General features: G+C 45.3%; 1 pseudogene; it reads left to right on the forward strand.

The window, feature by feature from the left end:
* Positions 1 to 13,219: 13,219 nt before the first annotated feature.
* Positions 13,220 to 13,326, forward strand: LOC111589503 (uncharacterized; annotated as a pseudogene).
* Positions 13,327 to 14,592: the final 1,266 nt, after the last annotated feature.

A 14,592-nucleotide genomic window follows, 5' to 3' on the forward strand; every position in this document is an offset into this window, starting at 1 on the left:
CCCATCATAGACATCTCGAATTTTCGTGTCATGATCCTACTAAATTCTTCACAAGTAGATTCGTTAGTAGACCCAAATATAATATCATCAACATAAATTTGGCATACAAACAAGTCATTTTCAAGAGTTTTAGTAAATAGAGTAGGATCGGCCTTTCCGACTTTGAATCCATTAGTGATAAGGAAATCCCTAAGGCATTCATACCATGCTCTTGGGGCTTGCTTGAGCCCATAAAGCGCCTTAGAGAGTTTATACACATGGTTAGGGTACTCACTATCTTCAAAGCCGGGAGGTTGCTCAACATAGACCTCTTCCTTGATTGGTCCATTGAGGAAGGCACTCTTCACGTCCATTTGATAAAGCTTGAAGCCATGGTAAGTAGCATAGGCTAATAATATTCGAATTGACTCAAGCCTAGCTACGGGTGCATAGGTTTCACCGAAATCCAAACCTTCGACTTGGGAGTATCCTTTGGCCACAAGTCGAGCTTTGTTCCATGTCACCACACCATGCTCATCTTGCTTGTTGCGGAACACCCATTTGGTTCCTATAACATTTTGGTTAGGACGTGGAACTAAATGTCATACCTCATTCCTAGTGAAGTTGTTGAGCTCCTCTTGCATCGCCACCACCCAATCCGAATCTTGTAGTGCTTCCTCTATCCTATGTGGCTCAATAGAGGAAACAAAAGAGTAATGCTCACAAAAATGTGCAACACGAGATCTAGTGGTTACCCCCTTATGAATGTCGTCAAGGATGGTGTCGACGGGGTGATCTCGTTGGATTGCTTGGTGGACTCTTGGGTGTGGCGGTCTTTGTTCTTCATCCTCCTTGTCTTGATCGTTTGCATCTCCCCCTTGATCATTACCGTCATCTTGAGGTGGCTCATTTGCTTGATCTTCTACTTCATCAACTTGAGCTTCATCCTCATTTTGAGTCGGTGGAGAGGCTTGCATGGAGGAGGATGGTTGATCTTGTGCATTTGGAGGCTCTTCGGATTCCTTAGGACACACATCCCCAATGGACATGTTCCTTAGCGCGATGCACGGAGCCTCTTCAATACCTATCTCATCAAGATCAACTTGCTCTACTTGAGAGCCGTTAGTCTCATCAAACACAACGTCACAAGAAACATCAACTTGTCCGGAGGACTTGTTAAAGACTCTATATGCCCTTGTGTTTGAATCATATCCTAGTAAAAAGCCTTCTACAGTCTTAGGAGCAAATTTAGATTTTCTACCTCTTTTAACAAGAATAAAGCATTTGCTACCAAAGACTCTAAAATATGAAATGTTGGGCTTTTTACCGGTTAGGAGTTCATAAGATGTCTTCTTGAGGATTCGGTGTAGATATAACCGATTGATGGCGTAGCAGGCGGTGTTGACCGCCTCGGCCCAAAACCGATCCGAAGTCTTATACTCATCAAGCATGGTTCTTGCCATGTCCAATAGAGTTCTATTCTTCCTCTCCACTACACCATTTTGTTGTGGCGTGTAGGGAGAAGAGAACTCATGCTTGATGCCCTCCTCCTCAAGGAAGCCTTCAATTTGAGAGTTCTTGAACTCCGTCCCGTTGTCGCTTCTTATTTTCTTGATCCTTAAGCCGAACTCATTTTGAGCCCGTCTCAAGAATCCCTTTAAGGTCTCTTGGGTTTGAAATTTTTCCTGCAAAAAGAATACCCAAGTGAAGCGAGAATAATCATCCACAATAACAAGACAGTACTTACTCCCGCCGATGCTTATGTAAGCGATCGGGCCGAATAGGTCCATGTGTAGGAGCTCAAGTGGCCTGTCGGTCGTCATGATGTTCTTGTGTGGATGATGGGCACCAACTTGCTTTCCTGCTTGGCATGCGCTACAAACCCTGTCTTTCTCAAAATGAACATTGGTTAGTCCTAAAATGTGTTCTCCCTTTAGAAGCTTGTGAAGATTCTTCATCCCAACATGGGCTAGTCGGCGGTGCCAGAGCCAACCCATGTTAGTCTTAGCAATTAAGCAAGTGTCGAGTTCAGCTCTATCAAAATCTACTAAGTATAGCTGACCCTCCAACACTCCCTTAAATGCTATTGAATCATCACTTCTTCTAAAGACAGTGACACCTACATCAGTGAAAAGACAGTTGTAACCCATTTTGCATAATTGAGATATAGAAAGCAAATTGTAATCTAATGAATCTACAAGAAAAACATTGGAAATAGAATGGTCAGGAGATATAGCAATTTTACCCAACCCTTTGACCAAACCTTGATTTCCATCCCCGAATGTGATAGTTCGTTGGGGATCTTGGTTTTTCTCATATGAGGAGAACATCTTTTTCTCCCCTGTCATGTGGTTTGTGCACCCGCTGTCGAGTATCCAACTTGAGCCCCCGGATGCATAAACCTACAAAACAAGTTTAGTTCTTGACTTTAGGTACCCAAACGGTTTTGGGTCCTTTGGCATTATAAACAAGAACTTTGGGTACCCAAACACAAGTCTTGGAGCCCTTGTGTTTGCCCCCAATAAACTTGGCAACTACCTTGCCGGATTTGTTAGTTAAAACATATGATGCATCAAAAGTTTTGAAGAAATGTCATGATCATTTGATGCATTAGGAGTTCTCTTCTTAGGCAACTTAGCACGGGTTGGTTGCCTAGAACTAGATGTCTCGCCTTTATACATAAAAGCATGATTTGGGCCAGAGTGAGACTTCCTAGAGTGAATTCTCCTAATCTTGCTCTCGGGATAGCCGGCAGGTACAAAATGTAACCCTCGTTATCCTGAGGCATGGGAGCCTTGCCCTTAACAAAATTAGACAATCTTTTAGGAGGGGCATTAAGTTTGACATTGTCTCCCCTTTGGAAGCCAATGCCATCCTTAATGCCAGGGCGTCTCCCATTATAAAGCATACTACGAGCAAATTTAAATTTTTCATTCTCTAAGTTATGCTCGGCAATTTTAGCATCTAATTTTGCTATATGATCATTTTGTTGTTTAATTAAAGACATGTGATCATGAATAGCATTAACATCAACATCTCTACATCTAGTACAAATAGAAGTGTGCTCAACGGTAGATGTAGAGGGTTTGCAAGATTTTAATTCTACAACCTTAGCATGTAATATATCATTTTCACTTCTAAGGTTAGAAATAGTCATATTGCAAACATCAAAATCTTTAGCCTTAGCAAGCAATTTCGCATTTTCAATCCTAAGCCTAGCAAGAGAAACATTCAACTCATCAATCCTAGCAAGTAAATCAACATTATCATCTCTAGGATTGGAAGTTGAAGCATTACAAACATGAGAATCAACCTTAGCAATTAATTTGGCATTTTCATTTCTAAGGTTGTTAATAGTTTCATGGCAAGTGCTTAGCTCACTAGATAGTTTTTCACATTTTTCTACTTCAAGAGCATAAGCATTTTTAACCTTAACATGCTTCTTATTTTCTTTAATTAGGAAGTCCTCTTAGGAATCCAAAAGGTCATCCTTCTCATGAATGGCACTAACTAATTCATTTAACTTTTCCTTTTGTTCCATGTTAAGGTTGGCAAAAAGGGTACGCAAATTATCTTCCTCATCACTAGCATTATCATCACTAGAAGATTCATATTTAGTGGAGGATTTTGATTTAACCTTCTTCTTTTTGCCGTCCTTTGCCATGAGGCACTTGTGGCGACGTTGGGGAAGAGAAGGCCTTTGGTGACGGCGATGTTGGCGGCGTCCTCGTCGTCGGAGGAGTCGGTGGAGCTCTCGTCGGAGTCCCACTCCCGGCAAACATGGGCATCACCGCCCTTCTTCTTGTAGTACCTCTTCTTTTCTCTCCTTTTGCCCTTCTTGTCGTCGCCCCTGTCACTGTCACTAGATATTGGACATTTTGCAATAAAATGACCGGGCTTACCACATTTGTAGCACACTTTCTTGGAGCGGGGCTTGTAATCTTTCCCCCTCCTTTGCTTGAAGATTTGACGGAAGCTCTTGATGATGAGCGCCATCTCCTCGTTGTCGAGCTTGGAGGCGTCGATGGGTTGTCTACTTGATGTAGACTCTTCCTTCTTCTCCTCCGTTGCCTTGAACGCGACCGGTTGTGCTTCGGGTGTGGAGGAGGTGCCTTGCTCGATGATTTTCTTTGAGCCTTTAATCATTAGCTCAAAGCTCACAAATTTTCCTATAACTTCCTCAGGAGACATTAGCTTATATCTAAGATCACCTCGAATTAGTTGAACTTGTGTAGGGTTAAGAAATACGAGGGATCTAAGAATAACCTTGACCATGTCATGGTCATCCCATTTTTCGCTCCCGAGGTTGCGCACTTGATTCACCAAGGTCTTCAAGCGGTTGTACATGGCTTGTGGATCCTCCCCTTGGTGAAGCATGAAGCGACCGAGCTCCCCCTCGATCGTTTCCCGCTTGGTGATCTTTGTCACCTCGTCTCCTTCGTGCGCGGTCTTGAGTACGTCCCAAATTTCCTTCGCACTTTTTAACCCTTGCACCTTATTATACTCCTCTCGACTTAGAGAGGCGAGGAGTATAGTAGTGGCTTGGGAGTTAAAGTGATGAATTTGGGCCACCTCGTCCGAGTCGTAGTCTTCATCCCCTACGGATGGTACCTGTACACCAAACTCAACAACATTCCATATGCTTGTGTGCAGTGAGGTTAGATGATGCCTCATTTTGTCACTCCACATATTATAATCTTCACCGTCAAAAACCGGTGGTTTGCCTAATGGAACGGAGAGCAAAGGAGTACGTTTTGAAACATGGGGATAGCGTAGAGGAATCTTACTATACTTCTTACGCTCTTGGCGCTTAGAAGTGACAGACGGTGCATCGGAGTCGGAGGTCGATGGTGATGAAGAGTCGGTCTCGTAGTAGACCACTTTCCTCATCCTCTTGTGTTTGTCGCCTCTCCAATCCGACTTGTGGGAAGAGGATTTCTTCTCCTTTCCCTTCCCTTTGTTGGAGGAGTTTTTCTTCTCCTTCCTCTTGTTGCGGGACTCTTCCGATGAAGTCGACCCGTGGCTTGTAGTGGGCTTGTCGCCGGTCTCCATTTCCCTCTTGGCGAGTTCTCCCGACATCACTTCGAACGGTTAGGCTCTAATGAAGCACCGGGCTCTGATACCAAATGAAAGTCGCCTAGAGGGGGGGTGAATAGGGCGAAACTGAAATTCTCAAAAATAATCACAACTACAAGCCGGGTTAGCGTTAGAAATATAAACGAGTCCGCGAGAGGGCTTAAAAACAAATCGCAAGCGAGTAAAGCGGTGAGACACAAGGATTTGTTTTACCGAGGTTCGGTTCTTGCAAACCTACTCCCCGTTGAGGAGGCCACAAAGGCCGGGTCTTTTTCAACCCCTTCCCTCTCTCAAACGGTCCCACGGACCGAGTGAGCTTTCTCTTCTCAAATCAACCGGGGACAAAACTTCCCCGCAAGGACCACCACACAATTGGTGTCTCTTGCCTCGGTTACAAGTGAGCTTTGATCACAAGAAAGAATGAGAAAGAAGAAAGCGATCCAAGCGCAAGAGCTCAAAAGAACACAGCAAATCTCTCTCACTTTTGTGGAATTGGGAGAGGATTTGATCACTTGGGTGTGTCTTGTATTGAATGCCTAGCTCTTGTAAGTGGTTGGAAGGTTGAAAACTTGGATGACTTGAATGTGGGGTGGTTGGGGGTATTTATAGCTCCAACCACCAAACTAGCTGTTTGGTGGGGCTGTCTGTCGCATGGTGCACCGGACAGTCCGGTGCACACCGGACATGTCCGGTGCGCCAGCCACGTCACCAAAGCCGTTGGGTTCCGACCGTTGGAGCTCTGTCTTCTTGGCCGCCTGGATGTCCGGTGGCGCACCGGACATGTACTGTAGAGTGTCCGGTGCGCCAGTATGGGCGTGCCTGACTTCTGCGCGCGCTGGCGCGCATTCAATGCGCTGCAGGTAGCCGTTGGCGCCGAAGTATCCGTTGCTTCGATGTCACACCGGACAGTCCGGTGTGCACCGGACATGTCCGGTGAATTATAGCGGACTAGCCGTTGCGAATTCCCGAAGCTGGCGAGTTCCAGAGCCGCTCTTCCTTGGAGCACCGGACACTGTCCGGTGTACACCGGACAGTCCGGTGAATTATAGCGGAGCGCCTCTGGTTTTTCCCGAAGGTGACGAGTTTGACTTGGAGTCCTCTGGTGCACCGGACAGTCCGGTGCGCCAGACCAGAGGTGCCTTCGGTTGTCCCTTTGCTCTTTTGTTGAACCCAATACTTGGTCTTTTTATTGGCTAAGTGTGAACCTTTGACACCTGTATAACTTATACACTAGAGAAAACTAGTTAGTCCAATTATTTGTGTTGGACAATTCAACCACCAAAATCAATTAGGAAAATAGGTGTAAGCCTAATTCCCTTTCAGTTGGCTCTGGCACCGTCGATTAGCCCACGTTGGGATGAAGAATCTTCACAAGCTTCTAAAGGGAGAGCACATTTTGGGACTAACAAATGTTCATTTTGAGAAAGACAGGATTTATATCGCTTGTCAAGCAGGGAAGCAAGTTGGTGTTCATCATCCACACAAGAACATCATGACGACTGACAGGTCGCTTGAGCTACTCCACATGGACCTATTCGGCTCGATAGCTTACATAAGCATCGGCGGGAGTAAGTACTGTCTAGTTATTGTGGATGATTATTCTCGCTTCACTTGGGTGTTCTTTTTGCAGGAAAAATCTCAAACCCAAGAGACCTTAAAGGGATTCTTGAGATGGGCTCAAAATGAATTCGGCTTAAGGATCAAAAAGATAAGAAGCGACAACGGGACAGAGTTCAAGAACTCTCAAATTGAAGGCTTTCTTGAGGAGGAGGGCATCAAGCATGAGTTCTCTTCTCCCTACACGCCACAACAAAATGGTGTAGTAGAGAGGAAGAATAGAACTCTACTTGACATGACGAGGACCATGCTTGATGAGTACAAGACTTCGGGCCGGTTTTGGGCGGAAGCAATCAACACCGCTTGCTACGCCCCCAACCGTCTCTACCTTCACCAAATCCTCAAGAACACATCCTATGAACTCCTCACTGATAAAAAGCCCAATGTTTCATATTTTAGAGTCTTTGGTAGCAAATGTTTTATTCTTGTTAAAAGAGGTAGAAAATCAAAATTTGCTCCTAAGGCTGTAGAAGGCTTTTTACTAGGATATGATTCAAACACAAGCGCATATAGAGTCTTTAACAAGTCCACTGGACTAGTTGAAGTTTCTTGTGACATTGTGTTTGATGAGACTAACGGCTCTCAAGTAGAGCAAGTTGATTTTGATGAGCTAGATGATGAAGAGGCTCCGTGCGTTGCGCTAAGGAACATGTTCATTGGGGATGTGTGTCCTAAGGAATCCGAAGAGCCTCCACATACACAAGATCAACCATCATCTTCAAATCAAGCATCTCCACCAACTCAAGATGAGGATCAAGCTCAAGAGGATGAAAATGAAGATCAAGAAGATGAGCCACCTCAAGAGGAGGGCAATGATCAAGGGGGAGATGCCAATGATCAAGACAAGGAAGATGACGACGGTCCAAGACCGCCACACCCAAGAGTCCACCAAGCAATACAATGAGATCACCGCGTGAATACCATCCTCGGCGATATTCATAAGGGGGTAACCACTCGATCTCGTGTTGCTCATTTCTGTGAACATTACTCCTTTGTGTCTTCTATTGAGCCATACAGGGTGGAAGACGCATTAAGGGATTCGGATTGGGTGTTGGCGATGCAAGAGGAACTCAACAACTTCACGAGGAATGAGGTATGTCATTTAGTTCCACGTCCTAATCAAAATGTTGTAGGAACCAAGTGGATCTTCCGTAACAAGCAAGATGAGAATGGTGTGGTGACAAGGAACAAAGCCCGACTTGTGGCCAAGGGATATTCACAAGTCGAAGGTTTGGATTTCAGTGAAACCTATGCACCCGTAGCTAGGCTTGAGTCAATTCACATATTACTTGCCTATGCTACTTACCATGGCTTTAAGCTTTACCAAATGGACGTGAAAAGTGCCTTCCTCAATGGACCAATCAAGGAAGAGGTCTATGTTGAGCAACCTCCCGACTTTGAAGATAGTGAGTACCCTAACCATGTTATAAACTCTCTAAGGCGCTTTATGGGCTCCAGCAAGCACCAAGAGCATGGTATGAATACCTAAGAGATTTTCTTATTGCTAATGGCTTCAAAGTCGAAAAGCCGATCCTACTCTCTTTACTAAAACTATTGCAAATGATTTGTTTGTATGCCAAATTTATGTTGATGATATCATATTTGGTCTGCTAACAATTCTACTTGTGAAGAGTTTAGTAGGATAATGGTTCAAAAATTCGAGATGTCTATGATGGGGGAGTTGAAATATTTCTTAGGATTTCAAGTCAAACAACTTCAAGAGGGCACATTCATCAGCCAAACGAAGTACATTCAAGACATACTCACCAAGTTTGGGATGAAGGATGCCAAGCCCATCAAAACACCCATGGGAACTAATGGGCATCTCGACCTCGACACGGAAGTAAATCCGTAGATCAAAAGGTATACCGGTCGATGATAGGATCTTTACTCTATTTATGTGCATCTCGACTGGATATAATGCTTTCCGTATGCATGTGTACAAGATTCCAAGCCGATCCTAAGAAAGTTCACCTTAGGGCCGTGAAACGAATCTTGAGATATTTAGTTTATACTCCTAAGTTTGGCCTTTGGTACCCTAGGGGATCTACATTTGATTTAATAGGATATTCAGATGCTGATTGGGCAGGGTGTAAAATTGATAGAAAGAGCACATCAGGGACTTGTCAGTTCTTGGGAAGATCCCTGGTGTTATGGGCTTCAAAGAAGCAAAATTCTGTAGCTCTTTCTACCGCCGAAGCCGAGTATATTGCTGCAGGCCATTGTTGCGCGCAATTGCTTTGGATGAGGCAAACCCTTAGGGACTATGGTTACAAATTAACCAAAGTTTCTCTCCTATGTGATAATGAGAGTGCAATCCGCATGGCGGATAATCCCGTTGAACACAGCTGCACTAAGCACATAGCCATTCGGTATCACTTTTTGAGGGATCACCAACAACGGGGGGATATCGAGATTGCTTACATTAACACCAAAGAACAATTAGCCGATATCTTTACCAAGCCACTAGATGAAAAAACATTTACCAAACTTAGGCATGAGCTAAACATTCTTGATTCTAGGAATTTTGATTGATATTTTGCACACATAGCTCATTTATATACCTTTGATCATCTCATTCATGTGCTATGACTAATATGGTTTTCAAGTGTATTTCATAATAAGTCATAGATTGAAAGGGAAATGGAGTCTTCGGCGAAAACAAGGCTTCCACTCCACTCCATCGCATTATTCATCCTTCGCCGACACTCCGCATCGCTCACCAATTTGGTATAATCTTCACTCTTATTTTATTTACCAAAGGGAGAGAAAGTAAAAGGGCTTATATTTCACTCACAAGTGTCCGTTTTTGGTGATTCATGCCAAAGGGGGAGAAAGTATTAGCCCAAAGCAAAAGGACCGCACCACCACCAATTTCAAAAATAAAGTCTTTTCAAATTTGTATTAAAAGAAGGTTTTTCAAATGGTATCTTATCTTTGATAGAATTTTCAAATTGGTATAACCCCTTTCAAAATTATTATCCAAAACCCTCTTGAACACTAAGAGGAGAATTTCATTGAGGGGAAGTTTTGTTTAGTCAAAGGAAAAGCATTTGAAACAGGGGGAGAAAATTTCAAATCTTGAAAATGCTTCTCAAAATCTTATTCATTTACCTTTGACTATTTGCAAAAAGACTTTGAAAAGAATTTCCAAAAGAGTTTGCAAAAACAAAACAAGTGGTGCAAAGCGTGGTCCAAAATGTTAAAATTAGAAGAAAGCATCCATGCATATCTTATGAAATGTATAATGGTTTAATTCCAAGTAACCTTTGCACTTACATTATGCAAACTAGTTCAATTCTGCACTTATATATTTGCTTTGGTTTGTGTTGGCATCAATCACCAAAAAGGGGGAGATTGAAAGGGAAATAGGCTTACACCTTTTCCTAAATGATTTTGGTGGTTGAATTGCCAACACAAATAATTGGACTAACTAGTTTGCTCTAGATTATAAGTTTTACAGGTGCCAAAGGTTCAACACAAACCTATATGAAGTCCAAGAAAGGGTTCAAATAAATAGAGCAAAAGACAACCGAAAGGCAGCCCTGGTCTAGCGCACCGGACAGTGTCCGGTGCACCAGGGAGCTCAACTCCAAACTTGCCACCTTCGGGAATTCGTGGAGGCCGCTCCGCTATAATTCACCGGACTGTCCGGTGTAGCACCGGACTGTCCGGTGTGCCAAGCGGAGCAACGGGTACAAGCGCCAACGGTCGTCTGCAACGCTACAGTGAACAATGAACAGTGCCGACTGCGCGCGCAGAGTCTGAGCAGGCGTCAGATGGCGCACCGGACAGTGAATAGGACCTGTCCGGTGCACCACCGGACTGTCCGGTGACCCCGTTGTCAGAAGCTCCAACGGTCGGAACCCAACGACCTGGTGATGTGGCTGGCGCACCGGACAGTGTTCAGTGGCGCACCGGACTGTCCGGTGCGCCATACGACAGAAGCCTTCACCAACGACCATATTGGTGGTTGGGGCTATAAATCCCCCCCAACCACCACACTTCAATGATCCAAGTTTTCAGCCATTAAACCTCACACAAGAGCTCTAGACTTCATTCTAAGACACAAACAAAGAGATCAAATCATCTCCCAAGTCCGGAATCACTCCAAACAAATTAGTGACTAGAGAGAGAGACTTTTGTGTTCTTTTGAGCTCTTGCGCTTGGATCACTTTTCTTCTTCCTCCTTTCTTGTTCTCAAGATCATTGTAATCAAATCAAGAGACACCAAGTTGTGGTGGTCCTTGTAGTGGACTAAGTGTCCCATTTGAGAAGAGAAGCTCACTCGGTCTAAGTGACTGTTTGAGAGAGGGAAAGGGTTGAAAGAGACCCAGTCTTTGTGACCACCTCAACGGGGAGTAGGTTTGCAAGAACCGAACCTCGGTAAAACAAATCATCGTGTCATCCGATCTTATTTGCTTGTGATTTGTTTTTGCCCTCTCTTTCGGACTCATTTATATTTCTAACGCTAACCCCGGCTTGTAGTTGTGCTTAAACAATATAAACTTCAGATTTGCCTATTCACCCCCCCCCCATCTAGGCGACTTTCAGTACGGCCATCCCCTCGGCCTCTGCCTCGGCTCCCAACAGGAAATCAGCGGACACAAGTCAACTGTATAGTCAGTAGGGGTAGGGCTCGTGGAGCCTATGCCTATCCCCATCCCAGGCATGTCTAGATCGATACCAGCACCGACACATAACAAAGCATGAACATCCTCCTCCTCGTTAAACGTCTGGAGTCGGTGCTCTTCCTCCTTGGCAGCTAGATCAAGGTCCACGACGAGGACCTTGACGTCGACCGGCTCCTTGACGCCTCCGACTCCTCAACGACTACACGACATTAGCACGTGACTGATACCTAGGCAACAAACCCAAATCCACAAAGGGGAAGGGTATTAGCCGATTAGGATTGAAGTTCCTCTAAAAATCACAAACATAAAGGAAAGAACTAGCTAACCTTGTGTAGTCGGAGCTCCGGAGTCGCCGATTAGTCGGCTACCGACAACAAACACCAAAGGATAAAGAAGATCTAACTCCGAGACTCAACATAGGAGATTACAATTACAAATGCAATTCAGAGAAGGGAAGCCGACGAAGAGAGATGAGAGGAGCGAATGGGGATTGAGAGAGAAGAGGAAGACGAACAGGAGTTGCAGGTGCCAAGCCAAGACCGAGAGGAAGACGAATAGGAGCTATGGATGTAGTGGGGCCTCAGAGGAGCGAGGAGCCAGGAAGGGGAGATTAGGTTTAGGATGCGGGCACGCGGCCGAGGGACGTTGGGGTGATGTGTATACATCAGTGTTGGGTTGGGACCGTGCGGGGCGTTTGAGCGTGTCGGGCTAGACAAAACACAATGTGCCGCTCCCCCGGCCTAGACAGGACACGTTCAATGGGTCAGGCCGGCACGACCAGTGGGCCGTGCTGGGCCTCGGGCCACCCAATGGGCTCGACCCATATGGACATATGTAGCCACCACCCATGTCACTGAAATCCATGTCGATGATGTGGTACCAGGCGAGCCACACTGCATCGCCATCGCGCATGAGTTTTGCATGTTTCCCTCCACAGATTGGAAATATGTGGCGCTGTTGCGTAATACACACACTAGGTCACTAGTTGCAATGAAGAAAAAGAAAAGGAAAACCCCTAAGTGATAAGTTTCTTAATAATTCTATATCGAATATGTATCTGGCGGCATAAAAATGCATGGTGAGTTAGTTGAGCCAGTTCATCACTTGTCGATCGACTTTAAATGTCCTCGCACCCCATGACCTGACAGAAACTAGTTAGTTGTAGACAATAGATCATAAAGTTTCCCTGTGAGTCATGTGTAGAAAAGCAATGAGCTCGCTTCGGATTAGAGCTGGTTGTTTAGATTGCTGCTGCTATAATCTATAGAGACAAAGACAGTGTAGAAACGGTAGAAGCTGATACGGATTAAAGCTAAGTGAACACGCTCGTTGTTTGGAACACAAAGGTTTCGTGTAAACGATGGAAAAGTACAAAATCAAAGATAAAAATACACGTTACAAATAGGCCTTACCAAATTGTACGTTTCTGAAAACTTTGAAGGCTTGTATTTGGTTCAAAGCATACTGCTCCAACCATGCTCTTAGAACCCGTTTGTTTGGAATTATAATATGTCCAGATTATATAATCTAATATATTTAAACTAACATTCAATTTAAAATATGTTGGATTTTATAACTCTGACAGATTATAATTTTAAACAAATAAGCCCTTAACTACACACATGCTCAATGAAGCTGACATATTAATAACTTGTCCCTTAATGACGAGCACATCACTGTCGTCGCTTGGTCGCTCACGTGAATAGTCATGCATATATGATAGCACATCCACGCTTCTCATCTACCAACATGTTGTTACACTATAGATAGACCGTGAGAAACCACATAAACCCTACTATAACAGAAAGTCACACGCAGCGGCGCGCTCTCACGTAGTACCACCTCATTAGATAAATGAGGACGAACGATTAAGCAAGTTGTCAAAAAAATAGGGACAAGCTCCTTTTCAACTTATACATTTCTCGGCCTTTTGACTAAGATAATGTGTAATATTTATTCTTATCAGTTTAATATCTGATATATAGATCATATGTTTACTTTGATACTAAATTTACTTTTTATTTTTATGGGTATCATATATAATTGTTTGTCGTTGTAATGCAAAGGGGTAGTGTATTATCTTTAATTTGAGCAAGAGTGTTCGTTGGTCACGGATTTGCGTGCCAGAAAAGCGGAGTGTTCGTTGTTCAGGGACCCGGCATGGTATATAGAGAGATGGTGTACATAGAGAGGGGATGTCAAGATAATTTGTGATCAACCATGGAATAGCTTATTATATAGCTACTTTGTTTCAGAATAATATTTATACTAATTTGCCAATATATATTTGCCTTTTTTCTTTTATTTTTGTCGGCGTTTCGACCCCGGGGGTCCCTGGACCAACGAGTAAATTGTCGCTGCGTGTCCCAGCCCAGATGGGTCGGCGCGAGATGGAACACAAGGGGGAAAAGAGAACTGCGGCTCGTGTTATCCTGCGCCCAGGGCGGATGCGCTTGCAGTAGGGGGTTACAAGCGTTCGCGAGAGAGGGAGAGAGTCTGCTCGTCAGCCCGTCCTCCCGCGCGGCCACCCTCCTCGTACGAGGGCCCTGGACCTTCCTTTTATAGATGTAAGGAGAGGGTCCAGATGTACAATGGGGGTGTAGCAATATGCTAATGTGTCCGGCAGAGAGGAGCCAGAGCCCTATGTATATGCCAACGTGGCTGTCGGAGAGGTGCTAGGGCCCTTTGCATGTGATGTCGTGGCCGTCGGAGGAGCGCTTGAGCCCTGTAGAAGCGCAGCTGTCGGGGCTGCCGGGACCTTTCTGACGTCTCCTTGCTTCCGTAGGGGGCTGAGAACCGCCGTCGTCATGGCGCACGCGGGGTGCCATCATTACTTGTTTACCGGGGCGAGCCAGATGGGACGCCGGTCTTATTCCCCGTAGCCTGAGCTAGCTAGGGGTAGGGTAATGATGATCCCCCTGTGGCGTGGTCGGTCCGAGCCCAAGGTCGGGCGAGGCGGAGACTCCTCCTGAGGCCGAGGCTGGGGTTGGGTGAGGACGCGATTCCTTCTGAGGTCGAGGCCGAGCCCTGGGGTCGGGCGAGCCGGAGTCCACCTTCCGAGGCCGAGGCGTGGGCCGAGCCCCTGGGTCGGGCGAGGCGGAGCTTCCTGTGGCGCCTGAGGCGGGACTTAGCTGTTGTCAGCCTCACCCTGGCGGGTGGCACAGCAGTCGGAGCAGGGCAGGCGGCGCTGTTTTCCTGTCAAGTCAGTCAGTGGAGGGGCGAAGTGACTGCGGTCACTTCGGCCCTGTCGACTGAGGAACGCGCGTCAGGATAAGGTGTCAGGCGA

Source organism: Zea mays, chromosome 5 (assembly GCF_902167145.1).
Source record: "Zea mays cultivar B73 chromosome 5, Zm-B73-REFERENCE-NAM-5.0, whole genome shotgun sequence".
Classification (NCBI taxonomy): Eukaryota; Viridiplantae; Streptophyta; class Magnoliopsida; order Poales; family Poaceae; genus Zea; species Zea mays.